General features: G+C 46.8%; 1 pseudogene; it reads left to right on the top strand.

Moving 5' to 3' along the window:
- Positions 1-11,079: 11,079 nt before the first annotated feature.
- LOC144552357 (small nucleolar RNA R71) lies at positions 11,080-11,177 on the top strand (annotated as a pseudogene).
- Positions 11,178-11,601: the final 424 nt, after the last annotated feature.

Below are 11,601 nucleotides of genomic sequence, written 5' to 3'. Positions count from 1 at the left end.
CTATATGGCAAGCTAATAGGGCATGTTCAACCCTTATACAACACTCAAATTGAAAGTCTTTTCAACACTCTAGTATTGTCTCCATATGGCAAGATAATAGGGCATTTAAAACCCTAATACAACACTCCAATTGAAGGAGTTTGGAGCACTCTAGTAGTGTCTCCAGATTGCAAGATAATAAGGCGTTTAAAACCTTAATACAACCCTCCAACTGAAGGTGTTTGGAGCACTCTAATATGTCTCTATATATCTGATAGGGCCATGTTCCGTGGCCCATATAGCTTCAATCTGGGCCATGAACAAGGCCGGGATTAGGACCTCGTTCTGCGAGGCCAACCCGGGATACAATGCAAAGTCCACGATTGAGGCCCATAATAAACTGGCCCAATAAACGGCTGAGACAGCCTACGCTTCGGGGGATAAAAGCCCCAAACGCTTCCTTGAGTCAAATAACCATTTATAACTGGTAGCCACGCCGGTTACTGACCTCGTCTTCCTAACCGCCGCGATCATACGATCATAAGTGGCCACGCTCGCATAACTGTATAACTGATTCACGTTCTGCCTTACCCTGGCAGGGGGAAGGCGGTACGTATCAACCCTATATAAGGCCATCCCTTTCACAGGGAAAAGGGCGAACCAAGAGATACACACCTACTCTCTTACACACTTACTCTCTTACACTCATACTCCGAGATATCAGATAGGACAGAGTACGATATCTCCGAGGTCCATTCCCCTATCTCCGAGGTACTCCATATACTTCCGGGATTAGGGATCCGAGATCATCCCTTGATCTCTCTGAATTGTTCCTCCCTCGGCTTGCAACCTCCAGCAGGGCGAGCCCAATTTAACCCAATTTTAGCATACGGCCTGCTACCTCACATAGCCCGTATCAACCACCGTGGGGCACTCCTTACCAAAGAGCGACATGGCTACCAACACGCGTAAACCACCCACTAACACCGACGACCTTAACCGGCTTTCTGATCTCATTTCGAAGATGCCGGAGTCCGCTCAGGGTGATATTGCCTCCCTTCCCAGAAGTGCCGACCACCCAGCAGGGGATAGGGACCCTTCCGCGGGGCCCGGGGTTGTCGCCCCTGTCCATAACCCGGATCGACCGAAAGATGGGGCGACCCACCCTGCAGGACAGTCTCAGGAAGCCAACCCTACCCGCCGTTCGAGAAGAGTGAAAGTGAAACCTACACCTCACAAGACGGCCGATACACCCCAGGGGAATATGCCGCCTTGGCTTCCCCCTCATCCTTACTTGCCTTGGTATCCTTACCACTACCCTTATGTGACTCCTCCCGCGGATCCTACCCTGCAGCCGGACCCAATAGCGACCCCTTATCCTTTTGCCGCGCTACCTCCTTCACAACCCTGTCACCCAACGACCAACATCCTCCGTAATGGCCGAATGGACAATGAACCCGCCAGGAGATTACCGGAGATGACGGGGCGCAACCTCCTGCCAGATTTTGATCAAGAACATTCGGAGGACGAGGATGGGCATGAAGCTCGGACCACGGAAGGCGGTGGAGGAGACAGCGATAACGACGGATCGGACCTCATATACTTAATAATAACGAGGTTCATAAACAACGAAAGCTCTACGAGCGACGAATTGAATCTCGCAACATACAACGAGGTCCGTAAACAACGAAAGCCCAAGAGGCGACGGATCGGACCTCCATACTTAATAATAACGAGGTTCATAAACAACGAAAGCCCTACGAGCGACGAATTGAATCTCGCAACATACAACGAGGTCCGTAAACAACGAAAGCCCAAGAGGCGACGGATCGGACCTCGCGTACTTAATAATAACGAGGTTCATAAACAACGAAAGCTCTACGAGCGACGAATTGAATCTCGCAACATACAACGAGGTCCGTAAACAACGAAAGCCCAAGAGGCGACGGATCGGACCTCACATACAACGAAAGCCCAAGAGGCGACGGATCGGACCTCGCGTACTTAATAATAACGAGGTTCATGAACAACGAAAGCTCTACGAGCGACGAATTGAACCTCGCAATATACACTACAACGAGGCCCGTAAACAACGAAGGCCCAAGAGGCGACGGATCGGACCTCGCGTACTCAATTGTAACGAGGTACATAAAAAAACGAAAGCTCTATAAGCAACGAATGGAACCTCGCAATAAACTGCACGGCGAGATTCGTTAATAATGAAAGCCCAAAATAGCCACAGAACGGACCTCGAGGGCTGCACATAGCGCAAGCTCTTTCGATGATAGAACAAAAACTTCGTGGATCAATACGATCAGTACCGTTCCTCTACACCACAAGGCATAAGGGGATACATCATCGGGATCAACGTAACAGCAGATGAGAAAGAGAGGTATTTCCCCTTTACAAAAATTTATCACACAATACATCACAATTTCAAGCACAAAAGCGAAAGGTAATAAGTTACATAAATATCTGTTCCATCCCCACAACCCAGGGAACAAATTCGCAAACTAATATTATACCCTCCTAGCAGGAGGGCCATGTTTAATTATTACAATCATTTCTGTTATCACCCCCACATCTCGGGGGTTCCCAAATGACTTTCAAAATATAAAAGAAACCACGATAAATCCACCGACTCTTCGCACCATCCGCTCTGACCAGGCGAAGATACCTCAGCGGACCTCTACAACCATAGTAAAGTAAAAATTAGAAAATAACGGTACTTAGAGTATACTTAAAATAAAACTCATCGAAAACAACTTACATAGTCAAGTTAGGTAGCGGCAGAGCGAATGGGAGAGGCATCCTCCCCAAGGGGTCCTGCAACGTTAACGGCCAATTCTTCCTCCGTAGTAACGGCTGGTGATGAGGTCCCTTCCTCGGGGGGGATAGCGGCATGAGCTTCTCCTTGACCTGCGAGGTCCCCGGGCGGGATAGGGTCCTCTTCATTAGGTTGAGCCGAGGAGCCGATAGGATCTATGGGGTCCTTCTCACTAGGGGCCTCCCCCTGTTGATCCCCCTGCCGTTCCGCGCATTCCTGCTCGTCCGGCCTCGCTTCCGATATCCATCCAGCGCTCGAATCATTAACATCCACGGGCCATTGGAAGACACCCCTCCAGGGACAAGCAATGTCGCAGGGGTCGGCACTGAAGAAATGGTCCCAAGGCTTCGCCACCTGCCCTAAGGGATTTCGCATCTTATCCTTCTTCCTGTCCCAAGTGAACCCGGGAAGAGCAGAGGCGTTGCTATCTGCCTTTTTGATAGGCACGAACCCACAACGACGGGGATCGAAGGGATAAATTTTACTCAACCTTTTCAATAACTTAGAAATGGCCGATTTCGTTAGATTGCCTGTAGCAATCCTAGCATCATCGGTGAAGGCCCTACTGTTCAGAAATTCGTCCAAAGTTTTTCGGGATATCTCTTCCTCCCGACGTGCGGCGCTTTCCTTCATCTTGCCCAACTCTTCATCATGAGCAGCCGCATTCTTCTCTAGCTCGACAATCCGGGAATGAGCCTTCACCAGCTTCTCTTCTTTCTGAGTCAGCGCGGATTGTTGCCTCTGGAGGGTTCCTTTGAAATTTTCAATTTCCCTTTTATAGGAGCGAATTTCCTCCAATCTGATATTGGCAAGATGGTTCTGGCTCAGCATTTGGTCCTTGTAAAAATCCCTTTCGATAACAGCCGAAGTAGACTGCGGAACACCGGGCTTTGGAGCCTCTAGCTGAAGGGCCTCCTTCTCGAATTTATCCCAGACACATCCGTTGATAACCCCGGCATGATGGCTATAAAACATCGCCATGCCGAGGGCGCCCCGAGGATCTACCTCGACCAGTCGTCACTCTTCCAACGACGAGGTCACGCGAAAAGCCTCCCGTGCAAATCGCGCACGCTCTTCGTCAGTAGGAGTAAGGTTCCACTGCATATCGTTAAATCCCGACAAATAAACTCCCAGACTATCGGGATACTCTCTCGGAAGGTGCGTCTTCCACACCGTCCCCTTCTCCTTTTCGGAATCAGGGATAATTGCTTGGAGTTGCTTGCGGAACTCTCCCTCGAGTTCCTCGGGCAGCTCCGCAAGATAATCCTCGGGAGGGAGAGAAGATGCGGGGAGTCGACTTGCCCCGATGGGAGCCGGAATAGGACTCGTCCCCGGAGTACCCCGAGCTAGGGTCAAAGTAGTTGGGGGACGCTTCGGCAAAGACCTCTTGGTGGCGGGATCCTCGGAGGATTTCCTCTTCTTGGAGGATTCGGTGGCAGCCCCCTTTTCTTTCTCCGCTGCACTAGGTCTTGGGACAGGAGCCCGGGGAGACGAACCTCGCCCGTCTTTTGGCTCTGAAGTAGCAGCACTCGGGGTCGATGACGAAGTTTTGGGAGCCGTCCGAGAAGAATCCTTCACAGCTCCTGCGAACAATTTGTTCGCTGGGTCAAGTGGTAGTGGGAGCGGGGATTTAAATTGATACGCGGGGCGCATGCTTCCAAACACTGCAAACATAGACAAAGAGGAAAGAGGGAGGATAAATGATAGAGCATGATGAGATGATAATAGTAAATGATATGCAAATACCTACAGACTTGGTACGAAACGAAGGGGGCACTAACATTTAACAAAGGCAGTAACGAGACCCATTCAGATCTTGTCGGCAGAAGAAAGAGAAAACACCAACTCCATTGCCTCTTTCTTGGCTTTTTTGGAGAGTGGAAGAGGCTTCTCCAAAGGTCTCCATTCCGTCCGAACACCCCGCCAGCTGTCCAACTCATTCGAGTTCTCCAGGTACACCCACGCATGATTCCGGTCATCAAACTTATTCCATTTTGCGGCCCTCGTAGTGTCAAACAGACAAGGGCTAGGATTCCGCTTCCTTATCCCAACATAACAACCGTTCATCCACAATTGGTTGAAGAAAGTCCAGAATACAGGGACAGTCGGTCTGTGATTCCCAAGTTCAGAAGGGAATTGCTTGAACATTTCTTCGAAACTAGCGATGTAGCACCACGCCGCGGCTGGGATTTGTGCCGGAGCGACATCAAGGTTGGTTAGCAGCCTCCTAACAAATGGTGACAACGGTAATTTAAAGCCGCAGTGGGACATTTTCCAATAAATAGCGACCCTTTTTTTGGAGTCATGAGCCCAATCATTTGGGCCGGGAACGGTAAAACGAACCTTGTCCCGAGGGAATTCTGCCCTCTGCTCCTCGGGGACGAGGGCTTTGTAAAAGTCATCCAAGTACCTCTCCGCCCTTACCTCCGCCTTGGAACTAATTTTGGCCGATTCAGGAAAAATGAGGTCATTGGGGTATCCTGGGCGAGCAACGAAGTCCAGATCCTTCTTCTTCGAGGCCCTGCTAGAAGAGGCCTCAGCGGCTAACTTAACTTTCTTACGATGGGGTTCCGATTCTTTCGGTTCTCCCCCTTCCTCGCCTAGTTGCTCCTCCACTTCAAGACTTATGTCCTCGTCTCCTCCTAAAGAATTTGAACTACCCGAAGTTGTTGCTTCGCTATCTTCCTCGGAATCTGTACCACTACGAGCTTCCCTCACTTGACCCCGCAAGGGGCGAAGAGGAGGTATCATCGGACCTTTACCGCCACCATGACGGGGACAGGGTAAACCTGGGCTTACAGATCGCTCTGGGTCAATTCCCTCCGCCGACCGAGGTGAAGAGGCTTCTTGAGAAAAGACCCAGGGACTATCAGATGTATCGGCCATATCACTGGGTTATAAGACAACAGAGGAATAGGTTTACTTTGATGCACAGAGGGTCAAGCGTGCTTTTACAATCCCTAGGTGAGCCGGGTTAGGTATACCGAGCTCGCTAATAGCCCGAAACCACTACCAAAGCTAAAACTATAAAACACGAGTTAATACAGAAAGATTTACCTCGGGCGATTTCGATCCGGGGTTAAACGTTTCGTGCGACGTACGTATGCTGGGCTTAACAGGGTGATGTTCCGAGATAAACCTTACCCAAGTTCACAAAGTGACCATTGAGAGGGGGTGCGTGCTTTATATAGCCACGCTATACACCATGGGCTTTAACTCCGAGGATCAGGAAGGTGGTCTCTTCGTGGTGAACTTGGTGTAGGCCTGTCCCATCAGTGTCATTACTGCCACCCGACACGTGGCACTCTTTAACTCGTCGCGGCGATAACTCTAATGACCTTTCCTCGAATTCCGTTTCGCGCCGTTTGGTGAGTTTGACTAACGCCCGATTGGATAAAGACCACCTCACGCGTCCTTTGAACTCCCAACGAACCAAGGTTATATGTACCTGTTTTCGTCGGTCGAATCCGACCCAACCTTCCCCTCATGCGCAATATGTGTGTGCGAGATGAGTGACCTCAACCCCCAACCCAACGACTCGGGAAAGTGGAAGACATTCTTTGATCTTGTTCTTGAAGAGGGTGCCAAAAATTGCCAACGGACTTTCAACGTATTGTGCGAGATCGGTCACTCTGAACTGGCGACTTCACAAAATCAGAATAGGCAGGTCCATATCTCGTCAAACCCTTCCAGGACAGGAAAACCAATGCGACGTACCACCTCGGAGGAAAAAGATCTGATGTACCAGAACAAGTGCGCTTCATGTGCACTAAGAGGGTTTTATTTGGGCATGTTTTCATGCGACGGGTGTGAGAAAAGCTTCCATCCCGGATGCGTTTCTGATCAACTACCCCGGGACAAGACTGATATCCGCTTTGGTACCTTTTTGTGTCTGACCTGCATCTCCCAGTGTCACCTCTTCCCTCCTTACAGCCTTGAATAATCGTAGGGGGTTAAAAATCTTTCTGTTTGCTTTCCTTTTCCCCGATGTATAAACTATAGGAGGGCTACTTTTTGCTTTAATGTAATTCCTGTAACGATTGTATGAAAGGATCCATCTCCTATTCTCCGTGATTAGTTTGCCCTAATAATTTAATTATCTACATTCTTCCATTTTCCCGTATTATGAAAAACAATGACGCTTCGATTTCAGAGAACATTTAATACTTTCTGACTGGTATTCCGGTCAAATCTCGAAAATATGAGACGTCGTATCAATTAAATGGCGCCGCCTTGGGAACTTGAAGGTTCTCGTCAAATCTGGTCAAATCTGACGACGCCTCGTTTTACTGAGGCACGAGAGTTTCCATGGGTCCCACTACATTTATTACCATTATGATAACATTTCCACCTATAAATACCCTCACATTGCGCCAGGCAGAGGCATATTCTAACTCATCCTTCCTCTCTTCCTCTCGAAGAAATACCCACTATGCCGCTTACACGAGCAGCTCTTAAACGCAAATTGCTTGGGACAAAGCCCGAGGGCTCCACCTCGCGGCTTCCCCATGCCTCTTCTTCCAGTTTATCCCACTCAGGACTTAGGGCCCGAATAACCCTGGAAATTAAAAAGGGGTTATTACAATTTTGGGACTCTGAGACTTTAGAGTGGGTTATTGATAACGAGAAACTCACCCTAGGTGACCTCCTCGAGATGGGGATTAAATTAGGACAACCCCCCGAGGAGGACACCATTAACTAGGCCGAACTAGAGCAAAGTAGTTCGGATGAAGACGACTTCCTTCATGCCGGGTCGCGAGATGTGTATGGAGTTCCCCTTCTAACCTGCGAAGTATGCAAGAAGTTGGATGTTGGGACCCGATTACCATCTTGTTGGTATTGTGGGAAAAAGGCCCATACCTCGTGTTTGAAGTGGATCGCCAGGGAGGACCCCCGCAAGTCGGGACATTTCCTGTGGCAATGTCCACCTCCCCCGCGAGTCTGGTTCTTGGAGGGATAGCACGCCTACATGCCTCCTTCCCCTGTTAGGCCTATCTCGTTGGATGTGACGTTTGTTGTTGTCCAAAAGCGACATCACACTCGACTTTTTGCCGAGCATGGGAACCGAAATGTAGGCGGGGCATAAGTATTTTTACTTCCGTTGTAGACTAATAGGTCTAGTTATTTACTTTCGTTGTAGACTAATATGATCCTGTATGACGTTTCAACTTATGAATGAAATATTTTGATTTTTTCATTTTCATATTTGTACCTCGGGGGCTCTACCACGGGGTGAATAACGAACCATACCGATTCCTTTCCCTCCGACCTATCCCACGATATTTTCATTTACCATTCAAGCTCACAAAAACAAAAACAAAAACAAAAAAAACAAAAAAAACAAAAAAAACAAAAAATAATAATAATAATAATAATAAGTATTTACCGCGTATCGGACGACGGAATAATAAATTTACCGTGTATCGGACGACAGAATAATAAATTTACCGTGTATCGAATGACGGAATAATAAATTTACCGCGTCTGTATGAACTGTTATATATAATCTGAAAACATCGGACATATGCCGCTAAACTCAGAAAATACGCTATGAGTACCCACCTCGGACAAAATTCGAACAACAGCGTTTCTTCCCGAGATAAGGTAGATTTTTGTCCGACGTGCAAACAGTATGGAAAACGACAAGAAATGTTCACATGCTTGGAATGCAAAGAAGCATGGCATCCCCCCTGTATAACGGAATACCTACCAAAGGATAAGGATGACCCGAGGTGGCGAACCTTCTTTTGCCAGCCCTGCGCGAAATACTTATCCAAACGACGATATACTCCGAAAAGGAAATACAAACAATGACAGTCCGATTCCGAATAAGCTTTTCCGAATTAGGGATCTATTGTAACTTTTTGTGTTCACAAGTAGTCAATAAATGTAAGGTGGGAAAAGTAATAAGAAATGTTTATTTTTCATCCCGAGATATTTTATTTTTAGGCCTTAGTGTTCGTAAATGACTTCAAGTCAAAAGCATCCGTATGCGATATCTTTTGACTTCGGGGGCTAATGATAGGGCCATGTTCCGTGGCCCATATAGCTTCAATCTGGGCCATGAACAAGGCCGGGATTAGGACCTCGTTCTGCGAGGCCAACCCGGGATACAATGCAAAGTCCACGATTGAGGCCCATAATAAACTGGCCCAATAAACGGCTGAGACAGCCTACGCTTCGGGGGATAAAAGCCCCAAACGCTTCCTTGAGTCAAATAACCATTTATAACTGGTAGCCACGCCGGTTACTGACCTCGTCTTCCTAACCGCCGCGATCATACGATCATAAGTGGCCACGCTCGCATAACTGTATAACTGATTCACGTTCTGCCTTACCCTGGCAGGGGGAAGGCGGTACGTATCAACCCTATATAAGGCCATCCCTTTCACAGGGAAAAGGGCGAACCAAGAGATACACACCTACTCTCTTACACACTTACTCTCTTACACTCATACTCCGAGATATCAGATAGGACAGAGTACGATATCTCCGAGGTCCATTCCCCTATCTCCGAGGTACTCCATATACTTCCGGGATTAGGGATCTGAGATCATCCCTTGATCTCTCTGAATTGTTCCTCCCTCGGCCTGCAACCTCCAGCAGGGCGAGCCCAATTTAACCCAATTTTAGCATACGGCCTGCTACCTCACATAGCCCGTATCAATATCAAACTAATAGGGCATTTATAATCCCAATACAACTCTCTAGTTGAAGGTGTTTAGAGAACTCCAGTAGTGTCTCTCTATGGCAATCTGATAGGGAATTTACAATCGCTATACGACACTCCAATTGAAGCTCTTCACGGCACTCTGGTAGTGTCTCTATATGGCAAGATAATAGGGCATTTACAACCCTAATACAACACTCCAATTGATGGTGCTTGGAGCACTCTATTAGTTTCTCCATATGGCAAGATAATAGGGCGTTTACAACCCTAAGACAACCCTCCAATTGATGGTGTTAGGAGCACTCTAGCATTGTCTCTATGTGACAATCTAATAGGGCGTTTACAACCCTAATATAACACCGCAATAGAAGGTGTTTGGAGTACTATAGTAGTGTCTCCAGATTGCAAGATAATAGGGCATTTACAATCCTAACACAAGACTCCAAATTATGGAGTTTGGAGCACTCTAGTAATGTCTCTATATGCCAAGATAATAGGGCATTTACAACTTTAATAAAACACTCTAATTGAAGGTGTTTCGAGCACTCTAGTAGTGTCTCCAAATGGCAAGATAATATGACATTTACATCCAAATTCAACACTTTAATTGAAGGTGTTTGGAGCGCTCCAGTTGTGTCTCTTTATGGCAAAATAATAGGGCATTTACAACCCTAATACAACACTCCAATTGAAGGTGTTTAAAGTGCTCTTGTAGTGTTTCTATATGACAAGATAATTGGACATTTACATCCCCAATACAACACTCCAATTGAAATTGTTTGGAGCATTCTAGTAGTGTCTATATGGCAAGATAATAGGGCATGTACAACCCTAATACAACATCATAATTTAAGGTGTTTGGAGCACTCTAGTAGTGTCTCCAGATGACAGGATAAATGGGTAATTACAACGCTAATACAACACTCCAATTGAAGGTGTTTGGAGCACTCCAGTAGTGTCTCTATATTGCTTGATAATAGGGCATTTACAATCCTAATACAACACTCCAATTGAAGGTGTTTGGAGCACTCTAGTAATGTCTCCAGATGGCAAGATAATAAGGCATTTATAACTCTTATACAACACTCCAATTGAAGGTCTTCGCAACACTCTAGTAGTTTCCTTTTATTCCAAGATAATAGGACATTTACAACCCTAATAAGACACTCAAATGGAAGGTGTTGGAGCACTCTAGTACTGTCTCCAGATGGTAAGATAACAGGGCGTTTACAACCCTAATACAACACTCCAATTGAAGGTGTTTGGGGCATTCTTGTATTGGCTCTATATGGCAAGATTATATGGCATTTATTACAATCCCAATACAACACTCCAATTGATGGCATTTGGAGCACTCTAGTAGTGTCTATATTTGGCTAGATAATTGGGCATTTGAAAATCTAATACAACACTTCAATTGAAGGTGTTTGGAGCACTCTAGTAGTGTCTCCATATGGCAAGATAAAAGGCCATTTACAACCCTAATATAACACTCCAATTGAAGGTGTTTGGAGCACTCTAATAGTGTTTTTATTTGGCAAGCTAATAGGACATTTACAACCATTATATAACACTCCAATTCAAGGTCTCTATATGGCAAGATAATAGGACACTCTTGTAAGAGGTCCTTGTGGCGCTCCCATGCATCATTCAGAGATTCTCCATCTTGTTGTTGAAAACCGGTGATTCTCGATCAATAGTCAGCAGTCATCTTCGGTGGAAAGTACTTGGCAAAGAAAGCGGTGGCGAGCTCGTCCTAGGTTGTGATTGACTCGGGATCTAGAGAGTCTAGCCATGCTTTTGGCCTTAGTCCAAGTGAAAAAGGAAATAGGCGGAGACGCATATGGTCTTGCTCTACTCCTTCTTGTCGGATAAAGTCACTGATGGTGAGGAAGTCAGAGATGTGGATCTCGGGGTTGTCTCCCGGCCAGCCTTCAAATCAGTTCATTTGAACTTTATGGATGTATGAAGTCTTGAGTTCGGTTTGAGCATTGGCGGCTGGTATACGAATGCTACTTCGGTTGTGCTTCCCAGTTGGCATGGAATAGTCCTTGATAGGTCTAGTCTCTTCTTCATTGACTTCCACTCGGTTGGGTGGGACTTGGTGATTTTTACCTCCGTCAAT

This window comes from Carex rostrata, chromosome 3 (genome assembly GCF_964058835.1).
Source record: "Carex rostrata chromosome 3, lpCarRost1.2, whole genome shotgun sequence".
Lineage (NCBI taxonomy): Eukaryota > Viridiplantae > Streptophyta > Magnoliopsida > Poales > Cyperaceae > Carex > Carex rostrata.
The sequence above is the reverse complement of the archived record's forward strand: the minus strand, read 5'-3'. Positions and strand labels throughout refer to the sequence as shown.